The sequence below is a fragment of the Ammospiza nelsoni genome, chromosome 1 (genome assembly GCF_027579445.1).
Source record: "Ammospiza nelsoni isolate bAmmNel1 chromosome 1, bAmmNel1.pri, whole genome shotgun sequence".
NCBI classification, from domain to species: Eukaryota; Metazoa; Chordata; class Aves; order Passeriformes; family Passerellidae; genus Ammospiza; species Ammospiza nelsoni.
The window spans coordinates 66,122,717-66,139,981 of record NC_080633.1 but is presented as its reverse complement, the minus strand read 5'-3'; the positions used below and the strand labels follow the sequence as shown (position 1 = coordinate 66,139,981).

The window sequence follows — 17,265 nt, the reverse complement described above, 5'->3', positions numbered from 1 at the left end:
TGTAGATTTCTGACTGCTTAAATTGATTTATGTTTAGAACCTAATCTTGCTCACTTTGACAAAGCTGGCAGCTTCAGTGGGTTTATTTGTGCAGATAGAGTGAGAAAGATTCAGCTTTTGATATAAATACTTTAGCTTTCTGGTTTCTGAGAACTATTTTCTTACAGTTAATTATGCATTCTTAAAATGTGTACATTCATAGGCATATGTAGAGGGAGACATGGCAGCTTAGTTTGCAAAATATTGAGCTTCGTTTTGCCTATCAGTGTTTTTAATTTTAGTCAGAACAATCTCTAAATTGTTAAGACAGATCAAGACTTAGAAGTCATGTCATATATATTGTCACATGCAGCACTGTAAACTGTATAAGCATAGCTATTACTGGAACATCAGTATGTTTCAAAACATTGTTTTAAGTGTTTTCTCTGGGCTGGTTCAAAGTGGTCCTTTGAGGTTCATTTTGGGAAGGACAGATGTCAAAACAGGCAGTTTGTGTTCTTGTGTGCCATGGGTGGCTGTCAGGTGGAGGGGAGAGCGTGGGAGGTGACTCCGCATGGATGGGCCTGGGAATGGGTTTGTGAAAGCTAAAGTATTGCAAAACAAAAATTCCTTTCCATGCTTGAATTATATTAATTGAGATGGTTTGAAATAAAGTAGTGCCAACTTGAAACAGCTTACAAGTTTAAAAGTCTGTATTGTTTAAAAGAAATACTGAAGTGTCAGTGATGTGGTGTGCTTCTCACTACAGCTGAAGTGTTTGTATCAGCAAACAAGAGAATGTGAATTCGTCAGTCTACAAGTTTGCAATTTGGGTGAGATGCAGCCATAAAAATGCATGGTAAAACCACATGGGTTTACCTTGATCATTAAATTTTAGCAGTATTTTAGTTTTCTTGTGTAGAAATGTTAGTTTCTACACAAGAAGTTAGTTATTGGGTTGAGCATCAAGTTTGCTGAAAATACCTTTTGCTGCAAGCTGTTGTTGAAAATAGAAACCTCCTCTTGCTGTTGTGGTTTTGATGGAGTTGGTGAGCAGCAGTCACTGTCATGTTTTGGTGGTTACACTGAGGTCACTCCCAGCTAGGCTTGGCTGAGCATTTTTGGTAATGTTACAAGTATAGTCTAGCTTTGCAGCAGCAAACTTACTGTACTTTGTGGTGATCTCCTTTTGGGTGGTAGTTTCTTAGAATAGCTTTAGTTATTGTTGGAACAGTGGCAAGTTTAAAGAGTATTGCATGCATGTAATGGTATTTCATCTCAAGCAAAACAAAGGATGTCAGTTTCTAAAGCAACCAGAATTATTTTTAACTCTTTCCTCAGTTCTTTAAAAGAAATTCAGTGTGATTTGTCGGGGTCCTGTCTCAAAGTGACTCCTGTAAAGTGTTTCTAAGAGAGAATAGCAAGGTGTTCAGTGGGCAATTTTGCAACAACTGGCTGTGGACCATGGTATTTTGTTTTGTGGATTTTTTAATCTTTAGGCAGTGCAGTTAGTAGCTGGGTGGTGTTCTGAAAGTCACATTTGATCTTTACTGAGAGTGTTATCTGTTTGTCCTTACCTAGGATGTCTTCTTCTTAGTAAAGAAAGTGCTGAGATTCCCCAGTACACAGCTTCAGTATTCCAGGATAAAAGCCTGGGAGCTCATATCTCATTGTGCTTTAAAGTGTTTCTCAAACAGCATTGATCAATGAATTCATTTGCAATGGGAAAGCTAAATCTCAAACACATGCATGTTAAATGTCTGCTTGAAAGCAGGGAGGAAATGGGAGCTGAGATAAATTGGTGAGAAGTTCAACTTGTAAGACCTACAACTTGACATAAGAAGTGAAAGTTACAAAGCTTCACTTTGGTCTTCTATTCCACTAATGCTCAGTTTGACCTTCCCTGTATCGTTGATTGTTTAATATACCCTTATTTCAAATATTCCTCACCTCTCTGTAAATTAAGCTGCTGTAAACTTTCAGACTCTTCTCACTGGGAGTCATCTGCAGGCTTGTAAGTATTTGTATTGCTCTTTGAACTTTTTTTATTTCTGATATAGTTGTATTGTCTGTATTTCTCCTGAAGCAGCCTAATATTTTATTGAGAAGACTGACCCTTCCTACAAAGAATTAAAAAAATAAACCAGCAAAGTGCTCAGGAATGAACTTTATGTGCTATGTGGTTATTTTCAGAGAGTCATCAAGACTTGCAGGTCAGTTCTTCAGCGCCACAGACCAAAAGGTCATAAATTGAATGTTATGAGTAGTTTAAAAAGGTACAGGGATTTGACCTATTTCTCTCTTTATGTATTTCAGTGCTTTGACTGTGGCTTTTTACCTTAGCATTCTTGTTGTAACACAGCATTCCAGGTACAAACACTTTCCCATAGTCCAAAGTTTAGGCTGCTAATGTGCTGGTTGGGTTGCATTCCTCCAGCTGTCCTGTAAGGAGGTGACTCGCAAGGTACCATATGACAGCCTGTAGTTCAACCAGGAGTTAAACCAGGAAATTAAACTATCTGCATGCTCAGAACTATATCCTGGTAGTAATTTTAAAACTCTGTCTGTTTTTCCATATTTGAATCCTAATTTTTCAAGGGGTATTTAATGATTGCCACTGGGTTTGTCCTTGCTTTTGTGCTAAATTTGGAGTGATAGTTTCCAAATCTTTTGTTTACTGTAGCATGTGAGGTAATGAAATTAGAGCCACCAAAATCTTAAAGATCATCTACTAGGGGTGTGAAAATTTTATCTAGTTGATAATTGGTAATTAAGGTTGGATTCTGTTACTGAATCTTGGCTTGAGTTGTTAATGAATAGTGGTTGAGTATTCAATTTGAATAAAGCATAATTTTTGGAAGTTCTTAAAAATAAAACTGTCTCAGTTTAATATGGCTGGAGAGTGATTACTAAAATGATTAAATGAAAACTGAAGTATTTAAACACCTAAACCATAAACTTGATACGAACAGAAAGGATGTGGGGTGTGTTGTTGACTTTTGGGTGTGGTTGGTTGATTTATTCTTTTATTTGTTTCTCTGAAAGTATTCTGTGCTTAAAACTTATTCTACAACATGAAACCAAAAGCCAAATACTTGACAATCTATAAGAAATTGGTTAGTCTTGTCTCAGGATTAACCCAAGATTATTCAGTTTGTATTTATGAATTGTAGAAGCTGTACAGAAAGACTGCCCAAGATATGAAAGCAGTCATATCAGGTCATCTGCTGTAAGAGTATTTATTTTAATGAAATTTAATCACTGATAAAATATTGTTCAGTGTTTTGTTAAAAAGGGAAAGAAAATGGGAAATCATGTGTTTAGTATTTTCGTAGTTGCTGTGATTTCTCCTAAGTAGATTCCTCAAAATATGAACTGATCTACCATTTTCTCAGGAAAAAGGAAGCGAAAGAAGGAAATCATTTCAGTGCATCATTTCTACAGTGTAGCCTCTTTTTATATGCCTTGTATTGTATTTAATAATATTTTTCTTCTTGTCACTGTGCTTTTATGCTGCCTTTGTTCTCCTATGTCCTTTCCTTCTTTCATCAGTCTCCACATGGAGCAAACTATTTCTATTTTTGAGAACCATAAAGAAAGAGAGGAAAATGAGGTCTCCCTTTAAGTCAGAGGCATCAGAAGCCTTTAACCTACTGTAGTTCACATGGGCAATAACACATCTGTGCATTTGGAGGATGCCCATGACTCACAGCCCTAAATATCAGCACCAGGTGAATCTGGTGGCAGTAGATGGGAGGAACTTGGTCTTGCTCTGTGATTCTTTGCTGAGGAGGGGTTGGCAAGAGACAAAACCTGAGAGAGGCTGAGGAGCACGGAGCCCAGCCTTTCTCCTGTTTCTTCTGTGCCAGAAAATCCAGTCATTCCAGCAGTTCTGTATGATGATTTTTAACAACAAACAAAGTGAATTTGGAGAAGATTATAAGTGGAGAAGAGTAAGTCTTAGGAAAGCAACATTTGTTCCTTGGCAGGCCATCACTATGATTTCTTAGCTTGGTTGAAATGCTCAAGATGTAAGCTTTAGTGAGAAGTTGGCCAAGCCTTTTCCCTCAACACAACTCCAGGTGCTCAGGCCCAGGAGACTCTGTGGTTTACCAGTCACTGTGAACCTTCTCAGAGAGGAGAAATCAGAGAGCAAGAGAGGTCATCCAGTTGGCTTTATTCTCTGTCCTCCTTCCCTTCCTTATGCAAGTGAAGTTTCCAATGTTTCTTTTCTTCCTATTAACCATGCACAATTTTTGTCTCAGTTAGCCTTTCTCTGCCAGGAAACATGGAAACTTCAAGCAGGAATTTATTTTAGCTGAGCTGTTGGAAAAAAAAAAGAGAAAATAACTTCTGTAAATAGGTTCAACATCTAAAACTGAAATAAATAGATTAGAGTATATATAGGGGTAGGGAGGACATGCCCTTTAAAATATGAATATTTCAGGAAATTTGGGGCTGTTTCTTGAATCATTAATTTTAGTGCTACCGAGAAAATGTCCGAACAAACTTAATAAAAACAAAACCAAAAAGCAGTTTCAGGACATTCTACTGGGTTTTTGTTTTCATTGTTTTAGTCAAGTGTCACATTCTGATAATCTCTTCTCCCACACACCAAATTTTCCAGAAGTTATTGTTCCAACAAAACAAAAAAAATGTTACTGTAAATTAGTTAATAAAGTTGGATGTAATTCTTTCTACTTTGTTGTGGCACAGGGTTGACTAATCTAAAATCATTGTGTTAAAGGCCAAAAAAAATATTTATTTGAGGACTTGAAATCCTTGGATATTCACTTTGGCACATGGTTGTTGAAGTAAGCTCCCTCCAGGTTGAATTGTTCACTTCCAAATGCAGGATCAGGACGGTGTGTGCAGCAGCTTGCTGTGGCTTTCTCCCCCACGTTCCTCACCGCCCCCTCATCTTCAATCAGACAGCACAAAATTGAGCGTGAATTCTAAATAAAACAGAGAAAAAACACTTGGGTGATGTTCACATTGCTGAGTGCCATCATTTTGTAGGTGTTTAAGTAGCTCATTAATTGTCTTCCTAAGCTTGCAAGTACAGAAAGAAAATTTCACCACCAAGCCTAGAAAAAGAGGGGAAGAGGGCTGGGTTTTCAATCGGCGTAGATTTTACTTGTTGGGGTTTTTTTTCAATAATTCATAGTAGCTTGCTGTTCCATAGCAATAGGAACTGTACTTCTTGTGGGATGAGGTGAATTCATCTATAAAATTGTTTCTTCATCTTTCAACACCCTTCATAGCATATTAATAATACACGTAACTATCTGCACTGCCATATTTGTTTTCTGTTATTTATTTACTGAGCAAAACCTTCTCAGCTACTTATAATAATCAGGGTTTTTTGCATGAAAGTTCAATTAGTTAAATTTACAGTGTCAGTATTCCAGGATATTTTTTTTCAAGACCTGATTTCTTATCCAAGGGTATCATGGAGATTATCAAAAAAGGAATGCCAGATACTTCAGCCTCCTTTCTTTTATTTCCTGGGAGGGAATGTATTATCTTTCTTGGGGGACGAGAAAAACAGCATTTCAGGATTTTCTTTTTTTCAGATTTCATGCTGATTCATGCCCAGCTAGGGCAAATATTTTAAAAACTCTTAGCCCTCCTTGAAGAGAGAGAAAGAAAAATCATTTTGGTTGAGACTCTGCTTTGGCAGATTGATTAAAGATTTCACTGTTCTGTTCCCTTTCTGTATAAATTCAGTTGTCTCCATTCCCTTTTACTGGATTTGTATGATCTGAGCACTTTTGACTTCTTGCAGTGGTCAGGGACAAGGGCACTGCTGTCCATATGGGTGAGCCAGGCTGGGCAGGGTGCCTGTGGGTGGGACCAGGAGCAGGGAGGCTGCAGCAGTGGTAGCCCTGGGGCCAGCCTCCCCTCTTGGCTCCTGGTTCCAGCTGGAGCAGGCATGGAGGAGGAGAGACAGAGCTGGCTGTGCTGGAGACAGGTTTTAACAAGTACTTTGGGACCAGCACAATCTTGCTCCAAGCAGAAATCTCTTTGAGAAGAGAAGCAGAGGGGAGCTTGAAAATGGCTCATGTGGTTTGTAGGGTAGCAGCTTGGTGCTTAAAGCCAAGCACAGCTTCAGCAGGCTGCTGTGTGGTTGTGACCAGAAATTATCCCTTCCTAATGATGTGAGCTGTCCTTTCAGTACCAAACATCTCCCTGGCACGCCTGATTTCCTCACTGAAAGCCTGCTGATTGGTCCCCTCCTTCCCCAAGTCATTCCTTGGGGTATGTCTGGGAAAATTTGGGTGATGTAGGGTAATCACCACACAGCTAACTTGCTCTGCTTAGGGTCTGCCTAAACCCAGGTAGCGCATGATCAGTTTCTGGAGAGATGCTTTATCCTCACTCCTGCCATCTTTGTCAGGAAGACAGCTTGGGTGGGAAAAGACCCAAGTGCTCACTGGGATACTTTAGACCTAGTTTTTGACTCAGGTCTTGAAGGAGGATGGGAGCAGATAGAGGGAAACAGTAAAATCAGTCACTGAAATGAGGTATTGGCTTCATATGTATATTTATTACCACCAATTTATAATTTGCCCAGAGAAAAGAACATGAACTCCCTAGGGTTGTTTGGTTTGTAAGACTCTTAAAGTGGCTAAGCCCCTGTTTGTGGCTGCAGCACACTGTTAACATAAAAAATGTCATATCTTCGTGCCTTTGCTAAAGTTTTGTGTTTCAGGTACACCTAGTTCTACATCAGCTTGTATTGACTATCTTTTCAAAGGTGTTTTTCATTTTATGAATCCAGTTTCTGATGTTGTTTTTTCACTTTAAAGCAGTAGCTAGTAACATTTTATTTGGCATGTGAAATTCAGGGCAAAAATAGAAAATTACTATGGAAAAATAAGCTTACAGAGTCTGTAGAGCAAGGTCTAGTATAGCAAGTGAATTGTGGATTTTTAGGTTTTTTTGGTTTTTTCAGTGAGCACTAAGACTCACTGATGACAGTATGACAGTTCATATGTTAGACTGACATTTAAGACTTACTAAGTTCTTGGATAAACAGGTAAGCAAAAAAATGAGATACCTTAGTCAAGTTAATGAAAAACTTTGAGTTTAATGTTCAGTCATGCTAAAAGAGTGATTTTGAATTCGAAGGTGTGATTTAGCAGCCCTGTTGGAAGGGGATTTACGGCATAGCATAAGAAGGCAGCTGCCCTTTGGTGCGGCAAAGGCCCAAGCTGTGTGTCAGAGTCACTCCAGTTGTTGCAGTACCATGTGAAGATGCTCCAGCACAGGCAGGAGCTGGTGAGGAAGGAGTGGGCAGGGTGGCTGGAGGTAGAGACCCAGAGGTGCTTTGTACCTTGGGCTATACATGGTGAAGGGATGACAGTGTTTGGGCTGGCTGGATTTTAAAGACAGTTGGAAATAAAGGCGGTTGGAAATAAGTGCAAAGTTTTAAAGAAGATCCAGTACCAAGTGAACTCCCCCAACATACCCCAGCAGAAAACTCCCTTGTGTGTAAATTTACTGAGAGGCTGATATTTACACATTTTGCAGTCAATACCTGCTCCTTAGCAGACAAACATTGCTTTCTGTTTTACAGTTAATAGAAATGTGCTACTGTCGATTCCCATTTGCTTGAGTGATCCAGCAAAAGAGCAGGAATAGTGAAGTGACAGTGTTGCTGATTTGATGGAAGTTATCAAGGGAGGTGAAGATGAAGATGCAAATGAAATTGCAAAGAATTTCAAAATTACATTAGGTTGCTGTGCAACCAAATTGCAAAAATGACAAATGAAATTCAGGGCAGATAAATGTGAAGTGATGTCCACGGAAAATTATTTAAACTCTTCATTTAAATGGAGTTGCATGTTAACACTTGGGCATAAGATCTTGGGGTCATGTATTTGTGTGGCAAAGTCAAGTGTATACTCACTAGCTGTCAAGAAGCAAATAAAGCATTAGGAATATCTACAGGAAAACATATCTGTCATGATAGCATCTGTGGTGTGCCTTCATCTCTAACAGTGGGATCGATTCTGATGTCTTTCTTCTAATTGTCTTTCCCCTCTTCACTTCCACCTCCAAAGAGGATAAAATAGCACTGCAAAAGCTGCCAAAGGTCATAAGTATGTTGAACAGTTTTTGTGTAAGGAATGAATCAAGTAGATGAAGCCCTTTGGAGTTTGAAGAAAGATGTGAAAAGCTTACATAGATTCAGTATGAAAAGCTCCCCTGGATTCAAATGATACTTGTAGAAACTAATGTAGGAATAATCTGTGGGACCCGTGAAGTTCAAGAACAGCTCCTGGGACTCACTTCAGAGCTGCCTGGTTTCAGAATCTGCAACTTAATCTTCTGCTTTTCCCTCAGCTTATGCTGTCAACTTTTGTTGGAGGCAAGATGTTGGGCTGGACACCTGACTTATCTTGTGCGCTTTCAATTTGTTTTGGTTTCTTGTTAGTCCTCAAAAACTGCCTTTTTCCTTAGCCAGCAGAACTATTTATTATCCATCTTAGTATCAGGTATTTGTAACAACTTCAGTATCCAAAGTCCTACTAAAGATCTCATATTGTAAACCATTTCTGTAGACACTTTAGAATCTTGGTAAAGCAATAATTTTTAAGGTTATCTGCTAATCTTAAGAAAACTCATCTCTGCTTAAACAGAGTTCTTGATGCTGTAGGTTACTTGTGCTGAATGAATCTACTTACCTGATGTCTGCCTTGTAAACTTAATAGTGTTTGAGGAAGTCCAGAAATAGAAGAAGATATAACAGAGAAGTTTGACCCCTCAGAGAACTTGCAGAAAGCCTCTACACTGTTGTCTCAGGTGATGAAACACCAACTCTTGGTGTTGTTGTACCTGTTGAACCAGTTTTGTGCCTTTTTCTGTTGAGCAACCCTCCTTCACCAGCCATGCAGCTGAGACAAGTGCTTTCAGAGTATCAGACAGATACATGGAAACTTTTTCTCCTGTTTGGCTCTGGGGAGTGGCTGGTTCACTGTTTTTTGCTTTGGTTTAGGATCTGCATCTGAGAAAATACAGAATTGAACAAAATCTTTTGGGCTACACATATTTTTTATGTTTCCAGTGAGTAGAAAAGCTGTCAGTTCGGTTTGTTTCTTTTTTGTTTAATGGTTTCAGTTATTTCACTGGCATTTATTTAATTTCTGTGTGTGACTTAAAAAAAAATTTTATATATATATATATATAATCAAAAACCTCTCCTTTTTCCAGTTTGGGGACAACAGTTCATAGGCCAGTAAACCTGCCAAGGGAGGGAACCTGTCTCAGAGCAGAAGGTATGAAGGTGCTCCTAGCTTCCTAGCTGCAGCTTGGATAAGGTGGTGAACTAGAGCAACTCGTGGCTTTAATATTTTAACTTCTAACAGTGATACTGGGTTAGGTATAGAAGAAACACCGAGAAAGCCAAAGCTTGTGAACAGTGAATACCCTAGAGGCTGTTAAGTAATTATTAGGCAGATTTTAGTGATAATAATCACCCTGTCCTAGGTAGGCAGCTGAAATTTGGCATCGGGATAGAACAATGCCCTAGGATCAGCATAGCGATGGGGTAATTATTGTGCTAGAGGGCTAATTAGGAGCTATGCAAATGAAATGCAATCAGTACTTGTGTTTGTAATTCGGTACCGGAGGGAGACAATGTGTAAAGGAATTATCTGTGGCGACTCAGCTGGGTGCTCTCAGAAGCACACACAGGATGCAGGATCACCTGGTTTTGTGGGGCCGGTGGAAAGGAGCCGGCCCTGGCAAGTGCCACCCTTGTGCGTTGGCTTACGCAGGCTGAGGAGGTGCCAGGCAGGAGGGATTTCTGAAGATACTTCACCTACACTTCTGAAATCTTATGCTTGGCAGCTACTGTGCCTCTCCCCACAGGTGCCTCGCTGTTTGCTATATCCTTCTGTAAGGCGTCATCCAAAAATTCTCTTCCTCCCCATCCCCTTCTGTGCTCAGTTTTTAATGGGCGTAGAAGCCTCATAATAAAAATTCAAACCATGGAAACAAACAAACAGACACAAGATTGAAAGCTCCCCAATAACAAATAAATGACACAGGGACAAGAGTTTGGGTTCGTATGTGAAGTGCTAATGTAATTTATGCACATACACCTTGCCAACCTCATCAGGAGCCCTTACCATATTTGAGTAATATATGTGATGGCAAGGATAAAGGCTTTATATATTTAATTTATATACAGCCTTTGCATTGGCTGTTTTATTGTATATACAGTACAGCAGATCATTGCTGATACAAATTTAAACTGGAGATTACTGATTGCATTTTCAAATATACGAGCGTCTTTTTTTCTTCAAATGAAGAATAATAACAGGAAGATTTTAATTTTCTGTTTTCAACGGGGTTATATAAAGTATCTGTCATGAGTTCTTCATTTTTAAATGCAAATAATTATATATGGCAGGGAGTATGATGAGCATTCAAAGCTGACGTTAAAATGAAAATGCATCAAATTTTTCTGAAAAACTGATCAAACAGGTCATTAGTCAAGGTTTTGATGACTAGTGGAGCATTTTAAATTGTTTAAAGTCTCATTTTAGATGTTTAAAAAGGTAGTTTATAGCTATTAATAGGATGACTGCTGCTGCATCACCCTACTAGTTGTTAAGAGTTTTGAATTTACATCATTTTTAGGAGGTCTTTTTCACCCCCTCTCTTAGAGCTGTACAAACAATCTTCAGACCCAGTAGTACTGGACAAACTTGAGATTTAATCTGTTTTACCTTGCATTTTTGGTAGGCTGGGGACATCCATGCTATCAGTTATCAGGCTCAGCATTTGGCAACTCACTAAGCTGTGGTGCTGTGATTCTCTAAGCTCCAACTGGGAAGGAGAAACCACAAAACAAACCATATGCCAAAAAGTGTCAAGTTCCCACAGTATGAAATTATAAAGATGAAAAGACTGTCTTTCCTCATCTGATCTCTTCCTTTTAATCTTGAGTGTTTCTCATTAAACTGGAAAAAGGAAGTGTATGGGGACAGAAAAGTGGTTTCTAATTAAAAGTAGATTTAAATCTGAGTGAGAAGAGTGCCTGGTCCAGTGGGTTTCATGCAATGCCTTCTTGCTGCTGCCTGCCAGCTTTGAAGGTGTTCACTTTGTGGCAGGAGGGCGGTGGTGGAAACTTGGGGCCATCAAAGGCATCCTCAGCTGCCTGTGTCTGCCAGCCCTTGCACCCCTGGGTGCAGGGTCCCCTCCTTCAGCACAGAGGGACAGTGCTGCCATGCCCAGGGTGCAGTCAGGACCCCAGCTTGGCTGGCTGGGTTTCGGGCTTGGAGGCTCTCCTGCAGTGTGGGGACGTGCAGGGGCCTGCCGAGCCTCTGCGCTCCCCAAGAGGCAGCGTCCCACCGGCTGCACCGCCTCCCAATTAACCTAATGGGCTCCTTGCACAGACAAGACTCTGGGGTTTTGGGTTAGGGGTTTTTTTCCTTTATTTTTTTCTTAATGAGCTGGTTAAAGGAAGTCTTGGGATTCATCTCAGTTAACCAAAGCACATTAGGACAACAGCGTTCTTGTTTTAGCAGGCTGTAAAGAGCCTTTCCTCCTCCTAGCAAAAGGGAAAGGCAAGCATCACAGCCCCCTTGCAGGGGAGCGTGGGCGCTTCTGCATGCTCCCCAGTCCCAGGTGGGTACCCACAGCTGCAGGCAGGGTGCCTTGGGATTAAACTCTGCGTCCTGTGCCAAGGGAACCTGCCATCTGGGAAATGTGCCAAGCTTGCATCATCTTTGCGTCGTTCCTTGGCTTCATGTGGCTGCCCTTCCTGCGCTGCATGGGCACTGCTGCTGGAAGCAGCAGAGTCTTCCCTCTGGGGGAGGTGTGAAATGGCTCAGATGGGATGTGGGGCTGGGCTCAGGTCCTCTGTGTCAAATCTGAGCCCTGGAGATGTTCAAGGCCAGGCTAGCTGGGGCTTTGAGTGGTTTAGTGGAAAGTGGCTTTGCCTGTGGCTTGGGGACTGGAATTAAATGATCTCTAAGGGCTCTTTTCAATCCAAACCATTCTATGATTCATAAGATGTGCTATTCTGCACCACCTGTCTGGTGCTCAGGGTATTTTTTAAATTTTTTTTTTTAATTTATTTAATAATAAATGCTTTCAGGCACATTTCTCATCCAGTGAAATGTGAAGCACTTTGTTACTTGCACATGAGCCTGGTGGTTTCAATAGTCTGAAGACTGAGATTTTCATGCAGGGACTCAGCTTCTTTTCACTTGCTCTCTGAATTTATAGTGGTGGAAAATGCAGCATTTTGTACTTTCATCAGTATTTTTCTTAAGCTGTGCACAGCCCTCTCCCCCCTCAAATAAAAACACATTGACAGTTGTTTTCAGTAATACTGCCCAGTGCATACAGACTGATTGCATTAATGTACTCCAGCTGAAGAATATTTTGTCACTTTGATTTTCTTTTCTGCTCCTGATCTAGATGATCAGTGCAAGAAAAAATAATTGAAGTGACATCTTTCTTTGTGTCCATCTTAAAACCCATGCAAAGTGATTTTCTAAATTACTTTTCAAATGTCTTCTGATGCAGCAAGGTAAGAGAGAGTGCGATTTATGAGAAAGCAAGAAGAAAATCTGCTGTCATCTGAAGCTGTTTTGCAGGAGGTATTTTTAGGATGACTCAGGCCTAAGGCCTGAGAATTGTTCTTGTCTTTAACTGAAGGGGAAAAAATGTGCTGATATTTTCCTTCCAGTTGTTCTGGTTAAATACTTGAAGATATAACTCTAGCCTTTCAGGCAAGATATAAGCTTGTATTTTTCAAAGTTTTGATGTCACAGCCTGTTTTCAGCATCCAAAATGGTCTAAATCTGCTAATTTTCGGAGTATTTGTGATTAAAAAACCAAATCCAACAAAACACTTATTTTTTCAGAGCAGCAACTGTACATCTTCAGTAATAAGCCAAAAAATCCCCGTATTTGCAGTGGTTCAGACACATGCAAATATGTGCAATGAAAAATCCTCCTGTTAGGGTGCTTTGCAAGAACTTAATGAACTTACACCAACCACTGCCTTGTAAGCTTTCCTGGAGGCTTAAAAGTAGGTCTTCCTCAGTGACTTAATTCCTCTGTGTGCTGTCATTGTGTGGGGCGGGGTGGCTTGTGCAACAGGACAAAGTCATCTCATTATGCTGCTGTGGGGACACTTGTCAGTGGAAAAATCCCCAGAGAGATGAAACAAACCAAACCCACAAACACTTTACTAGAAAATGTAATGTGCTCCAGCGTAAATTGCTGTCATAAGTTACTGGTTTTATACTTTGCCGACCTCACACCTTCAGTATTTCTGCTTTCCCTGCTGAAGTTAATAAATCTTTATTTTCCTTAACTCACAATATAAGTGAGACCTTTAAGATCTCCCTGAAAATTTGTAATGCATATGTGATGCATAGAATACTAGACATATTCAGGGTTTTATACATTATTGGGATAATCTCTTTGAAAAAAACCCTGTAAATTACATTTTATTTATGAATTAATTAAAATCTCTGAGGTCTATCTCTCAGTGAAGACCAAAAATAGAGACTGTAAAGCTGTTGAAAAATCTGGTTTATTTTTTCATTTAAAACCCCACCGCAGTGCCACCATATCTAATTCAGACTGTTGGTATCCTTGTAATGATCTATCACAGCAGGAGGTGTGTAAAACAAGAAGCATATTTTACTGCACGCCAGTCTCCTTCCTTGCATTCCTAAAAAGCACAGTTACATTACATATTTAAAACCTCAAGGAATTTGATGGTATTTCCACACAGCAGATACCTGCTGGGAGAGCTGTGGTGGAGAATAATGTGAGAAGATTTCATGCTGGAGTAAGAAAAGCCATTGTACACGTTGTTTCATTTTCTTTTACACATATGCAGGTGTGTTTGTGTGTATAAGTATATCTATAATGTATAAATAAAATAATTTCATGATGCTACTTGTGATTTGCATTTTTGTGGCATGCACCTGCCTGGAATGGCCAAAAGCTGGCTCTGTGGCTCGTTGCAGTGCTATCACATGGAATCTCCGTTCTCTACAGTGATGCATATGATGATTTCCCCTTCCATTGCACCTCCACTAGTAAGTGCCTGAAGTGTCCCATCTTCAGTGAGAGTGTGTCTGTCACTGTCATTTGCTTCTAGATGTGTGCTACTCCAGGAGGCTGTCTGCTGAAGGGATGGACCATTGGGATAGGTCTTACAGTAAAGTAGTCAAGATATGTACTATTCTGGCTCTTAGGGGAAATTAAGAGAGCGCTATACCATGTACTAGAAATTCCCATTAGTTAAATGGTTTTATCCTAGTAGAAGTAGATAATATTTCATTGATAAGCAAATGTTTCCTTTGTAAAATGTTCAGGTTAGACAGTATCCCAGGTTTAATTCTGAAATAATATTAGACCAAACAATTATTGGATTGGATAATATTATTTGCAATTAAATGGAGGACTTCTTGGTTTTCAGCTCCTCCTGGGCTTTACAGATGATTTTTTGTGTGGTGTCTTTTTGCTTATAAAGCATTTTCAAAGGTATGTACCATTAGAGCACCTATAATACAATTATGACAGAATGTGGTATGATGTCTGAAATAATTTTCCTTAAGATGTTTGACATACAGCTAATTTAATGGCACACAAGAGAAGGAGATGACTGGATAATATAAATTTGTTAGCAGGTTATTGCTGGCGTACGTGCGAGTTGGCAGAAGACCTGGGGAGGCTGCCTTTTGGTGTTGCTGGGGTACTTGGCTCTAAGCCTGCTCCTGCCACCTGCTCCACGGCCCTTAGGGATAACCCAGTTCTTCCCTGCAGCCTGAGCACAGCAGTCTGTCAGGCAGTTGCCTGTGTAGGATCTGTAGCTGTAAAATGCAGCAGGGTGGGAAGCAGCTGCCGGGGATTTTGTACAATGGTTTGGACACGCCTTGGTGCAATAGCCAGAGCAGGTAGCTTGTGATGCTGGCCATTAGGAGGATGTAGGCCCTCAGAAAACATTTAGCCCCAAACTGATGTTAATACCCATGTCTCATTTACAGTCCAGATCACTGCTTTAGTTTTCCAGATTTTTCAGTATTCAGAACGTTCAAAACTGTTCTGCGCAGGGATACCGCCATAGGTATGAAGAAATACACACAGCAGAAATAACTCCTTGGGGAAAATGTAGGAGACTTTCTGGCTGTGTACCAGTCACCTGTTTACCTAGCTATTATTTCTGTTATCTGTGGTTCTTTGTTTGGGATTACAGTCTGACAAAGGAATGGTTGGGAATTACTGATAGGAACTAATTTTTTTTTCCTATTCAGTATTCAGTTAAGGAGGTCAAAGCCTTTAATCTTTCTGGCATTCTCATATAGCATGATTCTGAAATACTTAAGTAATTTTCCTCTAAAAAGTAGGATGATTGTGAATGTAAATGCATATATTTCTTGTAGCATTTATGTGAAATATGCAGATAATAATTTTAATAATAAAACTGCAGTTGTCTACGTACTTAGATGTAAGCTTTGTTGACAGAACATTTACTCTGAGAACAGAAACACCATGTATTGTGCATTAAACATATCTCTAACATAGGGAAAGTGAGTTTGAGAGCCAAACTATAGATTTGATTTCTTGTTGCCTTTTGCTAAAACCTACAGCTCCATTTACATGGATAATTTGTTGATTTTTTTTTCCCTATGTGTTCATATATTTTATCAACTATCCTGCAACTTTGTAAATTGTTTATTTCCATCACCTGTAAAGCAACAGTCTGGAAAAACCATATGAGATTGCTAGATGCATTTTCCTCTAAGAGTATTAGTGACACTTATATAAAAGATGCTTTGTTTACATTTCCTCCTTTTTTTGTTGGAAATGGTTATTTACATCCCTTTCTATTAAAAAAATGTATTAATACATTTAGTATTTCAGCTGTAGTATTTAATGCAGGCAAGCATTAAATATCGAGTCTTCTGTGTTTAAAATAAGCCTGCATAACCAGCTTGGTAAAGAGATGGTGAAGGATTGTGCTCTTTTTGAGTTGTGTTGATCTTCAGCAGCCAGTAAGTCAGTATAAAAGAAAATGTGATAAAACTTCCCATTAAATATGTATGCATGTCTCACTAACCCCAGGGGAAGAAGGAAGAAGTTTGGCTTTTCAAATTGCTGTGGTGTCTTTCTTTCTCATGAGAAGCTTTGAGAGTCTGCTCAGTTAGCACCCTTGTGAGATCTTCTGGTCCATTCTCTGGGACAGTGTACAACAGAGAAATTACTGAGCTTTAATGAGAAGGGAAACCTGGTACTTGTTCTGAAAAACAGAAATGCAGAACCAGAGTGAGTTTGATTCAGTTGTAATTATTTGGTTCTGTGGAGGAAAGAATTGAGAAACCATATCAGACTTCAACTGTGAATAAATGGTTCCAACATGCTTGAGTGATTCAGCTGATAAATAAAAGAGAAGTCATTTAAACCCACTTTTTAAGAATTGTGTTGAAGAAATATCCATTTTTTTGAAAGCTTGTGTTGTAAAAGTCAGAGTGAGTAAAGCCTCCATGCTTGTGAAGAAAGAGGTGAGGGCTTTGCAGAGCTGTCATACTCCTCTTGTATATGGCCATGAAGTCTGGCATTTCTTGAGTTGCACCAGTAGAGTCTGGGAGGTTTAGGATTAATCCAGTTACATTCTGTTCTTTCAATTTAGTTCAATAAAAACTGACCCCACCAGGGGAAAAGAAGAAGAAAAATAATACAAGGAAAAAAGTTTTCACAGGTATTTTAGAAAATGACCATTTGCATCTGAAAGTCACGTTCCAAGCTCAGATCTTGGTCAGTCAGGCCATAGTTTGATGCTCAGAACACCAAGAGAGCTCAGCCTCTCCCAGTGGTGCTACTTCTTACCAACACAACCTTTTATCCTCAACCTACTCAGAGGACTGTTTGCTATCAAAAGAAAATTTGGTCTTGAATTTTTATTCGGTCCAGTTACACCTTTTCTTGCTTCTTACTATGCAAATGCAAACATGCACACATGCAGAACAAGGACCCCCCCCTTTCCATGGGAGCTTCTGTGCAACAGCAGGTGAAGCACAGCTCTCCTTCCAACACCAGTGTGTCTGAGGGGCAGCAAGTGAACTGCAAAGACAGACTGGGAGTAAAGACTCAGGGCCTCCTTTTGCTCCTGCTCTGTGCATGTGGGAATTTCTGGTTGTTTCACAAAGAAATAAGGTGGGGACTACCTCTCACTCCCTGTGCTCCCATGTGAGAGGATTGGCTCCATTGCTTCACTTAGCAAATGCTGTTTGCTGTTCTTCT

At 39.8% G+C, this 17,265-nt stretch overlaps 1 protein-coding gene across 3 annotated transcripts in view; it reads left to right on the top strand.

Moving 5' to 3' along the window:
• Positions 1–17,265, top strand: part of HIVEP1 (HIVEP zinc finger 1) — a 123,822-nt gene that overhangs the window by 52,226 nt on the left and 54,331 nt on the right. The gene's annotated exons all lie outside the window — the stretch shown is intronic.